At 41.2% G+C, this 20,385-nt stretch overlaps 1 pseudogene; it reads right to left on the bottom strand.

Annotated features, from left to right (window-relative positions):
• Window positions 1-19,855, bottom strand: part of LOC126355332 (uncharacterized) — a 46,432-nt pseudogene extending 26,577 nt beyond the window's left edge.
• Between the last annotated feature and the right edge of the window lie 530 nt (window positions 19,856-20,385).

The raw sequence follows: 20,385 nt of genomic DNA, 5'->3' as shown, positions 1-20,385 counted from the left end.
CCTTCGGTGTCTCCAGGCGAGGTGCCTGCTTCCGCGTCCGCACCACCACTGACTGCCCGTCCCCGGACGCGCTTCCCGCTCGCTCAACTGCGTATGGCAGTCCCCTTTCCTGACGCCGTCCATCTGATTGGCCACAGCTTATTCTACACTATCTTACATTTTAACATATTTAAATAATCAAATCTTGACCACTTTCACTTTCTAAATAAAAATAACAATAATGTCCATTGTTAAATTCTCTTACACAAAACCAAAACAATTTCGTGCTTAAATTTGAATGTCACGGCCAGTAGCCTTGCACCTATATGCCTTCTGATAAATAAATAAAAAACAAAAGTAACTATTATGCAGGAAACTTTACAAGAAATATTATGTTACGTACTGATTCAATAAGGTGTCATGCTGTCATCGTTCAATGTGTTTTGTGTGGAGGAAATGATGATCTGATGCTTAACTGAAAGTACTGTTAATTTAAATTTACTATATCTTTTAAACAAATAAAGTCGCAGAGTTGATATTTAGACCGTTTGTTATTTTAATGATGCTCTTCTATATAAAATATCGATCGCTGAAGTCGACCAAAGCGTTCAGACTTTAGCATTCATGTCTTTGTTACAAAACGTGTTAATTTGACTTTAAAGTACATCCTAAACTGTTACAGATATGATTTATATTCAAGTTTTATTGCCATCACCACGAAAATTTATGAAGGATGGTCGATTAAAATTACTGTGCCTTCATTCCCTGCATTACTAAAGAATTAAATAGTTTCCATAAATGTTTCCCTTTATAGCCGATCTTAGGTCCGCTATGTCTCCTCGGCCACAAACGGTTTCTACTGGGTTTGTCTATGACGTAGGTTTTCGTCTGTCACACACACTACAGCGCCCAGGCCTGTGAGTTTCCCCATCTCGTGGTGAATCTCCGCCCTTTGTGGCACGCGGTCCTGGACGACAGGGTTCGTTTCACAATTCCTGTAGGCTGACTCTTTCGGACAAATATTTAAATGCTCATTAACTCACAGTGCGAACAAGTGATTGCAGGATGATGATGTGGATAACGGCTGGAAGAAAGCAGTGCAGCCGGCCGGTGTCACCGAGCGGTTCTAGGCGCTTCAGTCTGGAACCGCGCGACCGCTACGGTCGCAGGTTCGAATCCTGCCTCGGGCATGCGTGTGGTGTCCCTAGGTTGGTTAAGTTCAAGTACTTCTAAGTTCTAAGGCACTTATAGTCCTTAGAGCCATTTGAAGCATTTTTGAAAGCAGTGCAAATGAACTGCAAAGCTACGTTTCAGAATATCGATATCCATGTCTTTCTGCTAACGTACGTGAACACCTGGCTCAAGCCAAGCATGTTCCCCATTTCCGTAAACATAGACTCCAGTGCCCTAAAATACAACAGAAGTAACAGATGAGGAGCTGAAGTAGCGGCATACAAACGATTTGACTTATTGCTGACCGTGCTATACACATCAAACGGTAATGAAGACAAACAAATTGGATAACCGTTCGTAAATATCAAATCGCTTAACAAAATTTGCCTATCTGCGTCGTCTACAAAACTCCGAAAGTAGGAGGCATAGCCCGTTTCAAAACCGACCTTCCAAAATTCGATTCGACTTAGGAGCACAGAAATAATGCTAGTAACACCTGCATATTTTGCCCATTCCCTTTGAAATTCACGCGTACAGTTTCTTCTTCAAATGTTACAGAACTTCAGCTTGCACCTACACTTAATGCAGCCTATAGTCACACTTTGATACAAATATTTGCCACGAAATCCACAAGCAAAGAAATTCGTATCTGGAATCAGCTCACTTCATCATATTCATGACGTACTATCTAATTATCCAAGGAACAAACCGTAAATGACAACATACAGAGAATTTAAGTGTGTCAGTGTACTTGAACTTGTATTGGAGATGCAAGAGATAATTTGGGGGGACGAATTCCATTCCATTCCTGGATTTGAAAGACAAGCTTTCTGGACTTACTACCGAGCTAACTCGATTACGCAATAAGTACGCTCCCCCAAATACTGGAAACCCGAAGAGAGAACCTGCACCTTGGTGAAAAGAAGAGCTAAAACAGTTTATGAATCTCGGAGACACTGCACATCGGATTTACAGACAACCTCTTATCATTGAAAATAAAATTTATTACAAACAAAAAGCAGAGTCAATCAAGCTGAGAGAAATAGTAACTAAGGAAAGCCAATACATTAATCTAAAACATAAAGACCAGATGCTTTTGGAAAAGCTTGTGTAATCTGAAGAATATCAAAGTAGAAGCTGCAGCTGATCACTTTATCCCATCCAAAGAACTAGACCAGTAATTGAATTTAGCGACTACCATCACTGAACCGCAAACAAAACATAGACTTGCTGATTATTTCACAGAGGTAAATAGCGGTAGTCGCGAAAATTTCTGTCTTGAGGTGACAACGCCGTCAAAAAATCCTTCAGATTGGCATAGTACAAAAAATCAAGCTTATTGTTGACCCACTACTGCTGACATTAACAACTGATCCCTAGCTCTTGAAGCTCTCGCCTGGACAACACAGCAGAAATACTTGTCCCCATCAGAATACAAGCACTAGAGATGTGATTGCTAAGAAGAGTAGCTGGAATATTTTTAATGATATTATTACCCATTGGACAGAAGATATAATATGAAGACCAAGAAAAATAAACAGTTTCAACCACGAGGGCGTAACAACCAAATGCCTAATTCATGCAGAGAGGAAGAAGAGATATCATACTAAAAATATTATTTTTCTTTTAAGTAACTGTGATTGTAACGAGTTTTGCGACTGCATATAAAACTCTGGTCTGATGTAAGAGGGGCCCTGAAGGTATTAATCTGTCCAGGTTAAACGAATAATTAAAAAATTAAACATAACATACAGGTTTTCTCACGACAAATGATCAATATTCAGTGATGACAGGAACGATCATTTGAAGCATATAACTTCATGTGGACATTTGCTCTATTCTGAATGGTTTCCGTGACACAACGTATTTAATGTAAATTGTTATTTATTTTCTTTATTATTCAATACATTGTCATTGTTTACAATGTACCATAGTACAGTAGACAAAGTCGAAAACACTGTCAATTCGGGAAACTACCTCAAATTGAGTTAACAACACATCTCAGCACATGCGCTGTACAAAAGATTTTTTTATTATTTTCTCACTCTCTTTGCGCAAACTGTAAGTCCTAGAGAAAGAATGAATAGGTTTTTTTTACACAAAATTTAATGTACTTTAATCTTGCATTGCAATACAGTTTCGTTACAGGCTAGATTTCGAGTTAAAAATAAATAAATAAATAAAATAAAAATAAAATCTACAGGAGTAACTTTAAATATGTTACATCTCAGAAACACTTTGGAATAGTGCATATGCCCATATTTTATGTTTTGTTTCAAATGATCGTTCCTGTCATATCCCTGAATATTGATCATTCTTCCTGAGACAACTTGTGTGCATGGACTATCATATACATTGAAATAATTACGTGTTACACATACCATTACTTTTATAAAAAGCTGAACTCAGACGGAGAGGTGTTCAGACAGGAAGGCAAGTTGCCGTTGTATCACTGTGCAAAGAGCGCAGAGAACAAAGTGACGCCTCAAGTCGCCATCTGATCTGCTCCGCAATCTCATCCATGAGTATGGCGCAGAGCAGCGAGCTACCTTGCAGTATGATCCGTAACAGCAGTGGGGACAAGTGAGCTAGTGTTCCGATCCCTGAGAATGGTGGGGAGCAGTGATCTAGTGGACAGCTTGTGGTCCGATTGGTGAGAGTGGTGGGAGCGCCGAGCTACTGGAAGTGGCGTGCTGTTTGTTGGCCATGGACAACGCATTCAGAGTGTAATGCTAAGTAACAACTCGCTCAAAAGTATGTAAACGCTCCATGAGCTTATGAAATCTGGGGTTTTCTTTTCAAATGAAGTGCAGGGACACAGTGCTGCAAGTTTTTCTCCGTTAATGTTCTGCTGTAAATAGTGAATATGTTATTTCGGTAGCTTGGGCCGTCAGTTCAGTAGATTGAGAAGGGAAAGGATCTGGGTTCAATTCTCAGCTGAGTCGAATTTTCTTTTCCCTCCAAGATTGGGTGTTATGTTGTGCTTACTTTCATACTGTCATAATTGGCATTATTATTGAGATAACTGAATAGGTACGGCCTGACGGCCAATAAATTGAAAAATAAGCGGAGATTTATTTTATGTTGTTTTTATGGATGACAATAATTTCACACAGTAACAAGGTACGCAAATCCGCATGTGCACATGGTCTACAACACATTTTTTGTAGCTCGGGAAACGTTTTCTTAAGGATGGCACCACTGGAGGATCCCGCTGGAGAATTTTCATTCTGCTCATTACAGCCACCAGAGATGTCTTTTTGAAATCAGACGAGCTACCATTCATTTTTTATGAATCACCCACCCCTTAGAAGGATCTGACTGTTCGAATCAACTCAGGAGCGGATTTTCCATCTCCAATCAATACTAATTTCAAATGTTTGTTGTATGTTTCGAACTGTCGGCATCGTTATTAAAATAGAACTGATCGCTTTTTCCACTTTCTACAATTACTCAGTATTGCAAAAAAATGGAAATTTTATTAATAAACACTACTCATTCTTTAAAAAAGTTCTTTTTTAAACCAAAAAATAACCACTGCTGATATTGCAAATTACATGCAGGCTTTTCCACCCAGTTATTAGTAAAAAATGGAAAATATCTGTTACGACCGAAACTAAACAGATACCGAAGAATACCAGTTAATCATAACTAAAATACCGGTATCGGTTTTAACTGGAAGGATTTCCCCATCCCTAGCGAGGTGACACAGAACGTAATGCAAATGATATATATATTTGCGAGTACTCGATCCCCTATGAGGCAGCCCTTATTAGATTTTATTCCTGTGGTTTCTATAAATCACTTATAGCGAATATTAGAATAGTTCCTTCGAAAACCCACTGACGGTTTGCAGACATAACTACATCCAGTTCGGCTTTATGTTCTGCGTCTAATGACTTCGTCATCGGTGAGAGGGTGCAGGCTAACTCTGCTTCCATCATTTTCAGTGAGTGTTGTTAGGGCATGCTAGACAGTTGTAAGTGTTTCAGAAACGAAACACAGATTTCGCACAGTATAAAGAGCAGCACCGTCGCAAATTCCGGTAAGTACTATGTTCGATACAAACGAAAGGGGACTGATTCTTATACGAACACATTTTTCCTATGATGGACGACTTGGTGGTGATCCAGGTTGTTGAAATTCGAATTTTGGCTGTTCAGGGAATGTACCACTTCGAAAACCACCTCAGTGTGACTTTGGAAATGCATGCCACACACAGAACAGATGAAAAAGTTGCTGGCTGCCATGTTAAGGAAATACGGAAAGTAGGCCAGGAGGCGAGCCCAAAAAAAGCAGGTTGTGTGACTGTCCTACGCAGAAGCAGCTGGGGCGTTGTCGTGCAGATAAGACAGACCTTTCGACAACTTTCCGACACAATTCGCCTTCAGAGCCTCTTGTATCCGCAATAGGCAATTTCAATAGTCGGCTCTTGTGACGGTTTTCTCCTTGTGAGCATTATATGTTAGCCATGACAGACACAAAAACACTCACCATCACCTTGACTAAAGATGAATCCACATGTTTGCTATACTCCTTTTTCGTGGGGTTATAGCGAGGCACCCATCACTCGTCCATGGTGACTAGTCGGCTAAGGAAGTCATCTCGATTGGTCTGGGGTAGCTTCAACATTTCCACTATTGCCTCGATTCGGCGGAATCTTTGAATGTCAGCAGGATCCAAAGAGCGGGCGGTTGTAAAATGATATGCAACATTATCTGGTTCATTACTGATTTTTGCGTTTTCCACTGTCGCCTGGAGTTTGATACGCCAGAATTGGAGCACTAGAGTCTGCCCTTCTCTTGCGATTCCTGTCTAGGGCACCCATACGATTGTTTGTTGGGCACGGGAGGGATGGGAGGGTAGAACTGGATGGTACGGAATATATTTAATATTTTGGAAGACGAACGGTGACTTGTAAGGAGCCATAAAAAAATTACATTTACGACACTGTTAAAAACATGCATCATACCGACTTTAAATCATTTTTCTTGGAAGAAAAACGCTTGCCCCGGGTATGGGTGCCCGTGATTTCTGGTTTTTCTCAAAGAGATGGTCTGCCGCTTGTTCTTCGTCATTCAATCTTGTTTGACAGCACTGGAAGCGTCTGCATCACCTATCAACCGAGTCATAATACGCTGCAGTTCACTTCAGTTAATTCTCCATGACAGGTGCAGTATAGTCCACCTTTTAATCCAAAAAGTGGATTCTGCCCCACGTTACTTGATCAATGCGTAGCGTCATTTTCTTTTCGCTCCTCTAGCGGCGTGCTTTAGTATTATGGCGGGCAATATCGATGAGTATCAAGATTACAGACATATATCTGCAGAAATGTAGGAATTCATTACTCTACTTTTTTGAAGGTGAAAATTTACACTTTATCATTGCCCTTTGCGTTTGTCATGGCGTATTAACGATCGACCGTTTGCAACCATACACTATATCGTTACACAGCAAAAGTTTGATTAAATTCGATTACCTCGGTTGCAGCGAACGAGTAGCTCATTGCGACGCAATACTGACAGAAATGTACTGTGCACCGTCTGAGTCAAAACAATCGAGACCAATGCTAAAATTTGTTTACTTACAATATATGACATGTAGAAGTTTCTGAGAGGGAAATCAAATCCTCAGTGCACTGGTGTAAAAACTATTTTTCTAGTAGGGGGACAGGCAAGGAAAACTATTCATGATTGTTTGGGGATGGATCTAGCCTCTCTATTCATTTATTCCTCTAATGTCAATAACAAATACATATTTCAGCAAAACCATGAAGCAAATATAGGCAATGCAGCTCTGCTGGTACTAGGACAGTCTGCATTATTGACAGATTTCCCCCTACCCCATGAAGTCGTGAAACATTGCAAGATAACTAGATATCTCTCCCTATGCTTTTTTTCGATACCTGAGGAAATAAAGACATTTGATATAACCACCTCGGCTACATCCGTTTTCAACTAAAGAAGTGCTTCCTCACATTAGGAATATTAAGTTATTATTTAAAAATGGAGAGACGGATTAGAGAGATTCTCTCCACATGCAATGCATTGCAGAAGGTAAAAACCATCGACTAGAGCAACGCAGGCAACACTATACAATTTTGCTCAAGGAGTTTAGACAACATGGCGCAACCGATTTAAGGGGACCACCTCTGAGAACACAAGGTAAATTCTGCTGTGTGTGGGTGGTGGTAGAACTCTCATACAAATCTGTGACACACACAACTTTATGGAAAGTAATGATGTTGACTGTATCTCAGGCGTTATGTAGGGATTTCCTCACGTAACTCTGTCACAGAGGCAAAACCATTTGAGATAAAGGTCCCCAATTCAGGCCGGTATGATGGAAAGCAACACTAAAGACAAGTGGGATCAAGCCTATTTTTATGCACACTCCGCTGCAGAGTGAAAATCTCACTCTGGAAACATCCCCCAGGCTGTGGCTAAGCCATGTCTCCGCTATATCCTTTCTTTCAGGAGTGCTAGTTCTGCAAGGTTCGCAGGAGAGCTTCTGTAAAGTTTGGAAGGTAGGAGACGAGATACTGGCAGAAGTAAAGCTGTGATGACCGGGCGTGAGTCGTGCTTCGGTAGCTCAGATGGTAGAGCACTTGCCCGCGAAAGGCAAAGGTCCCGAGTTCGAGTCTCGGTCGGGCACACAGTTTTAATCTGCCAGGAAGTTTCATATCGGCGCACACTCCGCTGCATAGTGAAAATCTCATTCTGGATACCACAAAAGTTCAAATCCCACAGAATGGGTTACGGAAGATCTTGAAAACTTGCACAGAATATACTGCAGCAAACAATATACCACGTGGGATGTATTTCTGAAGAATTTTCAAGATGCCGTTAACGAGATTCCACACAGTATCACGTTATTGTTCCTCTTGACTGTCTTAAAGAACCATCATTCATCGGATAAACTGACAGAAGTAGTAAATGTTCCACCAAATAGACAACAGGACAAATAATCTGTCAATCAGGTGCTTCACAGAAAACAAGATGCAGGACGCAAGCGAAAGGAATGTACTAACAAGAATGTGGGGCTGCAAGAGTTTGTTGTGGGTCAAAAAATACTAGCAAAACTTTTCAGATTGTCGAATATGCAAAAAAGGGCTACGTTAAAAATTATTTTCTGTATATAACCGTCCATTGATGATAAGAAGAATCGCTCAGGCAACCGGAGTCAATCTAGAAGCCATTACATCAAGAAAACGGTTGGAGTACACCATATTAACTACATTACATCGTTCTTGGAGTAAGAGATGAGATACTGACAAAGGACGAGCAGTTTATGTAAAGAAAAATGTTATCAAGACAGAAATGCAATATGTAATGAGAGGAAGTGAACAATTTAATGTATGTAGCATCGATCACCTATGTAAGATGATGGTAGGTGTAAGAAGTGGTACAATGTCTTGGATTAGGAGTAATTGGGTGGAAGAAGAATGAAGCTATCTCTGAGAATGCTGATGTTTTTATTAAATGAAGTGTAAGTTACAATCATGAAGGAGATATGAGAGCACTGATCCGCATCAGTGTTGGCTAAATGCACTGATGAAACTGGGGTATCATAGGGAAATGAATGTCCTAATAGTGTTCTGTTGAATGGAAGTGGGGAAAGCAGCAATGTAGAGGGTAATCCCGAAAGTATAATCTCCTTTTTTTTTTATAAGTACAGAACTTTGTGTGGCAGTTGGTCACACTGTTATGAAGAGTGCTTCACGCACTGTGTGTAAACATGCGCACGCCGCGATGAGGCGCTGTCTTGGCTTGGCAGCCATTGAGAATGCAGCTCCCGTTGGGTGCTACCGCCAAGTGAGAATTGCGCGCAGTTATTCGCTTTTTGAACGCAAAGGGCACTGCGCCGATTGAAATCCATCGTCAATTGACGGAATTGTATGATGTGTCGTGCATGGATGTCAAAAATACTCGTAAGTGATGTAGAGAGTTTGCAGCTGGTCGGACCGAAATTCACGACGAACAAAGGAGCGGGATACCGCCAATTTCAGAGGAGACAGTGTTGAAAGTTGAGCAAAGCATGCGTAAAGTTCAGCGGATCACCCTGGATGATCTCTGCGCGTTGGTTCCTGAGGTTTCCCGAAGCACCGCTCACAGAATTTTAACGGAAACATTGTCGAGCAAGGGCGTACACATTCTCCATGACAACGCTCTCTCACACATCGCTCGGCAAACCGTTGCTCTCCTGCAACAGTTTCAGTGGAAGATAATCACCTACCCACCCTATAGTCCTGACTTGGCACCCAATGACTATCACCTGTTCACTAGATTAAAAGAACATTTGGCCGGAAAGTGATCCAGCTCCGACGACGAAGTGAAAGAAGAGGTTCATAACTTTCTGAACAGCATGGCGGGGAGCTGATATGACATGGGCGTACAAAACCTGCCACAGCGTCTACAAAAATGCGTCGACGGAAATGGTGACTAGGTCGAAAAATAGCTAAATGTTCAAGCTGTAAACTGATGTAAACCTCTGTAGAAACAAACAGGTCTATGTACTATAAAAAATAGGAGACCTTATTTTTGGGACTACCCTCGTACTTCGTAGCAGGTTGACTGTTGCATGGAGAAACTGCACACTGTTTCATGATATGTAGTATTGGTATTTTAACAGTTGTTATGTTTGTCCTTAGTTGAGAGGTGTAGTAATTTTTGCAATGGATAATTGAAAATGGCCAAATACATGTTTTATTTGTTAGAGAGATACTAGCATTATACAATGGAGTTAAACTGATACTTTACTCAATTTACATGATCGGAAATGGAGCATAACAATGAGTAAATGTATGTAAATTACGACAGGGATACTTGGTCACTAAATAGCGTAAAATAAACATGAAGTTATTAATTATTATGAAAAACCAGGCTATTAGGATTGTTTTGTTATTAGTCTGTTTAACAAAACTGTGCAGAATCACGAGCATCAAATGGGGCCTAGATGGAGACTTGGTCAGCATGAGTGCAAAGATGGGCCCATGTAGCGGCAGCGGGTATTACCACAGCTGCTAGCCAAGTGGCTACAGGTTGAAGTGGATCACTTTCTTTTACTGCGGAGTGACTGATGGAAGGAGGAACAGTGGGACACTGAGCTGCCTGGTGGGCTAGTCCCACGGGTGAGAGTAGGAGAAGAAGAACAGAAGGGTGCTCTGCATCAAAACATGGTAGTGATATAACATGGGACGCCGCAAGTGTGGATGTTTACAAACTCAAAAGCTAAGAGCAAGAAGACTTCTTGTGATGTTCGCTTTATGGACGGCAGGAAATGAACATTTTTTTCTAAGGCAGTTGAAACACTAGTCTACGTAATGTATGATGAATTATTGCACGTTCTATCCCTGTGACAGATTTAGAGCACAGATAGTCTTTACCAATACACAGTACTGTGCTACTTGGCTATTACTCGATTTTCACGTTCTTTCTGCTATGAAGAACACCCACATTCTATCCTCCATAGAAAAAGGCTTGATAAACATATACACTTCACTCTAAACTCATGGATAGCAACCACGTATTGATACATGTACTCCACAACCGAAACCTCTTCACCTCTCAACGAAGACATTAACACCTCACTGGCATTGTACCGTCGGGTTAACAAACACAGAAAACATCCATCAGTAATTTGTCGACGTCTGGGAGAAACTGCAACCAGTCTCTGCGTGCAGAAGCACTATCTACCCGACACCAATACTGAGAAGACACGATGTCTGAGTCATGTCCCCAATTGAGTACTTTTTGCCACTCCATTGACAGTCCCATTGCTTCCCTGTTATTGAAGATCTGCCTGTATCCAGCCCGAGATGAGCCTGCCTGCCATGTCACTCCCACCCAATGAACCACGACTGCTTATATGCCCTCAACGCCGATCCACACCTGTCTCCAGAACGTTTGGTGATTGTGAAAATTCCACTTCTCGTCTGACGCAGTGAACGCCCCTTCTTGTATGACACATTGAACATCCCACAGTTCTCATGTGACAATGTTTGCAACTGCAGTCTTGGATCAGGTTCATATTCAGTATTGTGCGTATTGTTCTTTCAGTAGACTTCTAATTGATACAGGTACTACATATTGTTCATTGTGCAACAATAATTATGTATGTTGGCTCATCTTAAGATTAAGAAATTTTGTGTGCTAGTTATATCGTTACAAGCTTCTTGGCTTATACCTTTTTGTTAGCTTTACAACTACACACGCCATGTTTTCACCGACCACATACTACCTTCAAACCGTTCATTAATCTTCCAGTTTTAAATAGCTACTTATCATGATCTGGTAGATGTGGTTTTGTTGATGGTCACAGATGTAAAACTGTTTTGGTGATACACAGTTCATCAGAATATTACAAAAGTTTACACTTTCACGCCACTAAGTCTTCTCTGAAATTCTCAAGTGACGGATGCAAGAATTTCAGGACTTACAACGCTGTGAAATTTTGTGAACCATGGCTGCAGCTGGAACAATCGCTCTGGGAAGCACCATGTTGAAGGCTTGCAGTAACTTATCAAATAATAATATCATCATCAACCACACTTCCAGCGATGCAACTACGATAAGGCAAGGCTTTCATTTTGTTTTGCAGAGGTTTATGTGTGGAGTAACAGTCATCATATTGAAAGTGTGGATACTCTAGATCGTTATCAGAGTGAATAGGCTTTAAACTGAACATTCCATCAGTGTTCCACCCTCGTTCCTTGGTACAAATAATAAATTCTGCGAAATTTATGATCTTTAGCGTTGTATTAACATTTTCAGAATCGGCACTTCAAAATATGATATTAATTATGAATCTCGTTAAAAACTACGCATTATGCATTCGTCACCTCTGCTTTTCCATTTGCTAACTTAAATTTTGCTGAAAGAAAGTTCACAAATCTAGCAATAATTTTCAGTAATTAATTACATAAAAGTTTTTAAGATGGCTGCCCGAACATGGGAGTAAAATCATTACTGCCTGCTACAATCTTGCATTTTTAAGTACAAAGCACGATTCACAGAACTGATTATTAATGCACATAAAATTTCAGAATCAATAAAAAATTAAATTAACTCCTTCAGAGCTTGGCGACCGTAAGAACCTAGATATAATATTTATTTCAGAGGATTTGATAAGGTCTTTTTCCTGTTCCTGCAACGAGAAGCTCTCCATCTGGAGGAAGTAATCGCGGTATCAAAACGATGCCGGAGGCACGCAGTGGTACGATTATGGCAGTGTTTTTGCAATAGTTGATGAAGTGTACGATCGAGCACCCTCACGCACCAGTAGTGACGCAGTTCGTAGTCAGTTACTTCTCTTGTTAAATAACAGTTCAGTTAAGGCACACACAGTTCAGATTAGCAAGAAAGTGATAATAATATCATTAATTGCCCAAGTAACACCAATGCGGATATTCCTTGGGTGACAGGGCAAGGTTTTTTGTTTGACGATAACTTTTGCGAAGGCTACAGTTGCGATCTGTTTCACAGCCAAGGTCGCACGCCGCAAGCACGCAGACGACAGGTGCAGTGTCCAATTTCGTGCACAGTGGCCGATGAAGAGAAACAGTGGCTTTCGTAGTTCAGTACAAAGGTTTTGACCACATCTGACGCATTTAAACGATATTAACACATGCGACAGATAGTAATAAGACCAACAGATCAGGAATTATCAGTCTTATAACGATAGACATAAGAAACTCGATCCGATTATACGCACTTTTATGTAACTTTTTTACCAAATAAAAGCACCAACTGAATTTACGTAAAATCGTTTAGGATTCGGACATAATTTACAATTGAGTTCTCTATCACAGATCTACTTACTTCATCTTTTAGATTTTGTCTTCCTTATGACTGCTTAAATTCTTGTTTAGCATATACTTACTTGGCGATATTCTAAGGAAAAACATTATTAAGTTCTAGCAAGATTTGTGTTTACTGCAAAACAAGTACGTCAGTTATAATCATTGGTACAGAACAGACATCAGAATAGCACATAACTAGTACGACAGAACCGTCAGTCAGGTTATGTTTTGTCACTTCGCTTGAAAGACTAATCAGGCAAGTGCAAGTTGATAAGGGCAGAGTATCGAACAATTTCGTAACATGATACCAACTCTACCCGTGGTAAACTACAGAATGTTCGACCAGCAGGGCATTTGATATGCACATCGTGGAATTATTGATGATCACGTAATTGCTTTCAACCGTAAGGGCAAATGTGTAAGACGGTTTACCTTTGGATGAATGTTCAAATGGTTCAAATGGCTCTGAGCACTATGGGACTTAACATCTGTGGTCATCAGTCCCCTAGAACTTAGAACAACTAAAACCTAACTAACCTAAGGACATCACACACATCCATGCCGGAGGCAGGATTCGAACCTGCGACCGTAGCAGTCCCGCGGTTCCGACCTGAGCGCCTAGAACCGCTAGACCACCGCGGCCGGCCTTGGATGAATGTAGTTGCTTTTATCTTTATTTGTTCTTCTTGCCGAAGATACCGTGTGTTTTACCCTTTGATCAGCCAGTGACTATGGTGCTTTGCTAGGTTAATTTGTAGACCATACCAGGTAAAGCTCTTTGTAAAACTTAGCTTCTGATGCCCCACTATCTTTCGTAAGATGAATACCACCTGCGCAAAATTCTTGTGCAAGCATGATGTAATGAAAGGTGGCAAGCTGTTCGGCCCGTCTCTTTTCATTTATTTACCTTTAATTACGTAACTGTGGGGGGAGGTGGTAGTTGAATTAATTTAACGGCAGTCATGAGATCACAGTGATTGTATGAGCTGATTCTTCTTCTTAACGTTCTGTAATATAATATGGTACTGGGTATAATAGTTTGCTTTTTAGCCAAGCTTTGGAAATGAGGAGTCCTGTGAATACGAGAAGAGGACTTGTACTGAGGCACGGTGAAGCGAGCCACGGGGAGCCGTGGGACCGCCGTCTTGGGCACAACTATAGAGAAGAGAGGAACAGGTATAGCTCCTTGCCATATCAGACATGAAAAGTCCCTTTGCGAATGGTGAGCAAGCGGAAAGACTGTTTTGCATATTAGTACACACTACTATTGGAAACAATAATGAATGTCAGAAATGTTACACTGAAATAATACATTTACAGGGATGTCTTTAATTCTCACTTCTGGACTGATACTTTGAACATTTGAGCTTTGCTTTTTTGTCTCATAAAATGGAAGTTTCACATAGAAATCCGTTGTTGCATCACGTGTTGGAGGTCCCTAAACTTCTCAAGTTAGAGTGAGATGAGATCTGATAGATTTCTTGTGGTGAAAGATTAATATTAACCACAATGCCATATATTTTGTTTTATTTTAAGAGCGTGAAATGGAAGTAACCATCTTACCTTTGCACAAATAATCCGGAAAGAAGAATTCTTCGGAATTTAGCTCACTAGCTGTATCCCCAACTTCATGGGGCCATGGGCCACGGAGTGGTTGCTGCATTGATGAACTCTCCCATGCACTATCGTAAGACCTTCAGAATTGAGCAAGAGGTCCCACTCTTGTTGCAACAAAAGTTCCTTCGCTGGCTGAATGGCAAAATGACACTTCTTCTTGTACAGAGGACATAAAAAGCCTGGTCCAAGATCTGAGAAGCGCTTATCTATTCCATAATGTCAAAAGGAGATGGTCTCACTCTAGCTGTAGAAAAGTGGCTCAGCCAACGGTCAGGAATTTCGGCAGGTGTCTTTTTGTTAATGAAGGCAATATTATGGTCACACTCCATAAAAGAGTGACCTCTAATGGAAAACGTTACTGTGAGTTCAGTCTTCTACTGTTGTTGAGAACATTATGTGAGAATCTGCTAATAGCACAATTTTTATTCTAAATGTGCATTCTCCACGTCTTCAACTATGCATTGCAACTTCTAACTTATTTTCGACAAAAATGTGACATTCATAATTTTTCCCGTTGCCTCGTAGCTTTACCGAGTCTAGGTTTCCACAAAAATCAATCAGACTATTCATTCACCTTTCCAGACAAAAGAATCTGGTATCACAACTTTACTCTAATATTTTAGCAGTCTTCTCGATCTTTGCTTCAGCACAGTTAACCATCTATTACAGGTACAGCTAGTCAGTTTCCAGGTCGATCAAAATACTCATCACTCAAGATATGTGTTAGTATTTTTCTTTAACTAACACTGATTTGTTTGACGTTGTGTATGTAACTTTTGATATAATGGAAATTTGTTGGCAGCAGTTGTGAGCTATTTAAGATTTTTTGACTGAATGCACTTTCACTGTGAACAATGAGCATGAAAAATCTCTTTCTTCAACTGTGAAGGGTTCCATTACCATAATCCTTTGACAGGCTGCAGGAGTTCTATTCTACGGTAAGGTGTTTTTTTTTTTAGACGATCTTACACGGCAGACATATATGTAAATACTTTTGAATTGAAGGAGACCACTAACTGAAAAGCAGAAGAATTGAGTTGTCGATAGAAACCAAAAACTTGTTTCCTTTCAGAGTTATTCTTTCTCGAGGTAAAGTGAAATACACCCGGAGCCCCCCCCCCCCCCCCCCCCCACACACACACACACAGACACTCACTCACTCTCTCTCTCTCTCTCTCTCTCTCTCTCTCTCTCTCTCTCTCTCTCTCTCTCACACACACACACACACACACACACACACACACACATAAATACATGTGCATACACATGTCTATGTCCTTACATGGTGCCAAATGGACGAATAGTGTCAGTGCTGCATTTTGGTGGACTAGGTCGTGAGAACGATTATGTGGGTGGGGTAGACAGAAGGGGAGAGAAGCAGGAAGCTGGGAGAGGGATCGGGCGTGGGTGACTAGCGTCTCGGAGGTTTTCTGGATAGGAATGCAGAAGGAAGGGGTGGCAAGTACATGGCCTGAGCATGTAACCCACAGTTGTCAGATGCAGTGGGGGAGGGGAGGGGGTGGCGCATGCTGAAGGATACATCGGGACATGAACTTGGAGGGGTTGAGAGGACACACGAAGGGGAAACAGTTGGGTGGAGTGTGTGAAGACAGTGGCTTACCAGAGATTGAAGCCAGGATGCGAGAGTGAAGGATGTGTTGGAAGGATAACTTCCATCTGCTTAATTCACAGAAGTTGGTGGTGCACAGAAGTTGGTGGTGGAGCGAAGGATCCAGATGGCCCAAGTTGTGAAGCAGCTACTGAAACAGCTGTTGCGCTCAGCTGAATGTTGTGCCACCGAGTGGGGGGAAGGTATACAAATAAATCCATAGCATAGTGATGGGCACCCATGCGACACCCTCCTATGTCAACCTGTTAATGGGCCATCTAGAGCAAACCTTCCTAGCCCCCCAAACTCCCTACCCCTAGTATGGTTCAGGTTCCAAGATGAGATCTTCATGCTCTGGACTTCAGTAATCATATGAGGGTGGTCTCACAAGTCTGGTAAAAAAATAAAAAATTTAAAAAATATGTTTGTTACATTAACAACTCACCCCACTCCTCGACAGTTTTTCTTTGACAGACATAAACTTGTTCCAGCGCTCTTCCAGCTTTTTCATCCCACCACAAAAACAGGTTCTGCCAAATTTGACTAAATACTTGTTGACTGTAACTATCACTTTCTCATTTGGCGAAAATTTCTTTCCTGCAAGCCTAGGTTTCAAGTTAGAGGCTGCGCAGTCTGTGGCGACTTGCTACGGCTCGAATGGCTCCCCTGTGTGTGTGTGTGTGTGTGTGTGTGTGTGTGTGTGTGTGTGTTTTGTCCTTAGCGCAAGTTAGTTTAAGTAGCTGATTTGTGGGATGATGCATTATCCTGCACTTTTTTGTGTGACAATCTTAGTCTTTTTTCAGCGGAGGCAAGTTTTAAACGATCCAACAATCAAATAATAGGGTCCATTTAGGGTTCTGCCTTCTATGAGGCCGTCTCTAATGACCTCGTTGTCGACGGGACGTTAAACACTAACCACCAGCACCACCTTCTATGAGGATTATTCCTTGAGAATCCGAAAAAAGAAGTGGACGTCACCTTACTAGCTGACAAAGTGGTCTTCGAGTTCTTTAGTGCACTCTCACCAGCCCTTGTCATTGTTTTGACTGCCATTTTGACTCCGGTGTGTAATGAAGAATCCAGGTTTCACCAACAGTCACATATCAGCGCAAAGAGTCTTGCAGATTGTCGTTAAACATCGCCAGACGGTGTGTAGTTACGTTGTGCCAGATGCGCTTTTGGTCGACAGTGAGCAATCACAGCTGCTTCCTCGCACACAGCTTCTTCATAGCCAATTCTCTACGCAGGATGTAACGCGCTCGCTCGGTTGGGATGCCTACAGTCTCAGCAATACCACGAATTTTTATTTAGCGGTATTGAATTACCATATCATGGATTTTGTCAATGACTTCTTTTCTGGTGATCTCAATTGGACAGTCACAGCGCAATCTGTCTTTGGTGCTTGTCTCACCACGTTTACATTCATTAAGCCAAAAGTAAATGGTCCTCAATGATGGTGCACAGTCCACACAGTTGTAGCGAAGCTTTCTTCTGAAGCGTTCTGGTGGGTACTCAATTGAAGGGCACAACAGACATTTCCATAAAATCCATGCACATAAAGGTGCTATCTGAGACCTTCGTCTACAGTGCAGAGGATGGATGGAATGACACACATCAAGTTTACGAAAATAGATTCCTGAAACTGCGTGCATTGTGTGGCATTCTTGCTATTTTCACTGTTGTTGAGTAGTTCTCTACAAATGCTGTATGACAACCCAGGGAAACTTTTGAGAGTTGAAGATTGCAGTTATTTGTGTTTACTTTTGACATAATTGATACTAGAATGGAAACATCCCCCAGGCTGTGACTAAGCCATGTCTCCGCAATATCCTTTCTTCGAGGAGTGCTAGTTCTGCAAGGTTCGCAGGAGAGCTTCTGTAAAGTTTGGAAGGTAGGAGACGAAATACTGGCAGAAGTAAAGCTGTGATGACCGGGCGTGAGTCGTGCTTCGGTAGCTCAGATGGTAGAGCACTTGGCCGCGAAAGGCAAAGGTCCCGAGTTCGAGTCTCGGTCAGGCACACAGTTTTAATCTGCCAGGAAGTTTCATAATTGATACTGTTCATAGTCTTTTTGTACTGTTTGGTAATCTCTTGTTGGATATATTTTCATTGTTATTGAGTAGTATTCCCCACACGATGTATGAAAACTCGTTGGAATGGTTAGCATGTGAAAGTTAAATATTGCAATTATTTGCTGGACTTCTGACATAACTGATGCTATTCACAGTTTTATAGCTCTACTTTAATGTCAATAAATCATGGATTTTCAAAAATTACCAGATCATTGAACTTTCATTGTGATGACAAGCCTGTAACATCTTGTTTACTGTCACTCTCTTTCAGCTTGCATGCTGCTGAGAATAACACTAACTTCATCCACGCACTATGCAATGCTAGCAGCTCAATGAGTGGTGCAGATGTAGATGATGATGGAAGTTAAAAGTCTGGGAAGAATTCTGCATGCTGATTTGATTTCTGCTCCAATGTATGAAGTGCATTAAGCAATGCTAGTGGTTTGACGATTGCTGCAGACTTTGGATATAGGGGAAACACAAGGTCTGGAAATAATGCTGTGTCCTGCTTCAACATATCTGGCTCTGTATCAAGGAATCTTCCTGTAGGCTGACTTGATTTCTGCTGTTGCTTAAATCTACCAGACACTTGCCGTTACACTGAGGGAGGAATAATAAATGAAAAGCATGCTAACACACAACAAATAATAATAATAATAATAATAATAATAATAATAATAATAATAATAAACCCTGAGAGGGGTTAATACTTACATTTGACTGATGTGACTTTTTTTTGTATTCAGCTAGAGGGTTGTGAATCTCGGATGATGCTTCATGATCGAAATTTCACTATGGTGCACATAGCTTGAGTGTCAAGTCCACATGAGAGCTTGAAGCCTATATGCAGTGGATGAATGGTGGGAGTAAGTGATTGCAGCATCACAGAAACTGGAACAACTATTTTGGAGTGCTAACACTGCAGGCTGTGCCCTTATCTCTAGGACAGCCTCTAGGATCGCCATCTTGTATTCCAACATCACTGATGATGTCATATGGATCGCCATATTGCACTCTGCTATCATATAGGTGTGGTTCCATCTTTACAATTGTTCAAATGGCTCTGAGCACTATGGGCTTAACATCTGAATGTCATCAGTCCTCTAGACTTAGAACTACTGAAACCTAACTAACCTAAGGACATTGCACACACCCATGCCCGAGGCAGGATTCGAACCTGCGATCGTAGCAGCAGCGCTGTTCCTGAGTGAAGCGCATAGAACCGTTCGGCCACAACGGCCGGCCTTTGCAACTATGTCTTGGATTCTATACTTAGCACAACTGACCTACTTCCATGGTAATATCATGAGAGGCCTGATTAGAGCAAGTGCAACCCAATAAGCATTCAGACTGTGCCATCTATGGAATGTTTGTGAGTTATAAACAGAACCCACAACTTTGACATCGCTGGTGATCAAAGAAAAACCTTGCAGGAGCTAAGGCATCACTGGTAACGGCAGCAAACACTTGTGAAAGGTATGACGTTGCGTCTATTAAAAGCCTCATATCAGCGTGATTGGTGTATGGGTGAGGCAGAATTTGTACTGACCTGTTGTGTGGGTCTGTAGTCTGCCCAAAAGCTCTTGAAGAGCTCCAGCGCTCGCATGAGTTCAGCAAATTTCGCTGTAATATAGTGATGTAATGAGCAATTTGTTACTATTTTCCCTGTAACATGGACAATTTTGTTACAGTTTTGCTGTGATACAGTATTTCGTTACATATTTTGCTGTAACATGAGGTAATTATCTACATTTCACTCTAACATGGGGTCAGAATGTTACAATTTTGCTGTGACATGTAGATGCGTGGGCTGAAGGGTCGTGTAGTCTTCATAATGCAGCAGCATGAGTTGTATGTAGTTTAAATTGTTACTGATCAACATGTGGGCTGTTCAATTTCCCGCCGAATTCCAACTTCACATAACATTTTCAAAGTCTGAACTTCGTCCAAAATATTACAGAGTATCTTTCACAAAATCAGAGTCAATGTGAATTCGAATATATCTATGTTCGAAGATTGCCAGAAATATTTGAAAGTTTAACAACAGTCGAACAAATTTCAATATTCCACAAAGAATCAGACTTGCAGAATTTCCCCCAGTATGCACATGTTGTAATTTCAGTGCACATCTCCCAA

The sequence above is a fragment of the Schistocerca gregaria genome, chromosome 1 (assembly GCF_023897955.1).
Source record: "Schistocerca gregaria isolate iqSchGreg1 chromosome 1, iqSchGreg1.2, whole genome shotgun sequence".
Classification (NCBI taxonomy): Eukaryota; Metazoa; Arthropoda; class Insecta; order Orthoptera; family Acrididae; genus Schistocerca; species Schistocerca gregaria.
Note: the sequence above shows the minus strand (reverse complement) of the source record. Positions and strands in the feature narration are given on the sequence as shown.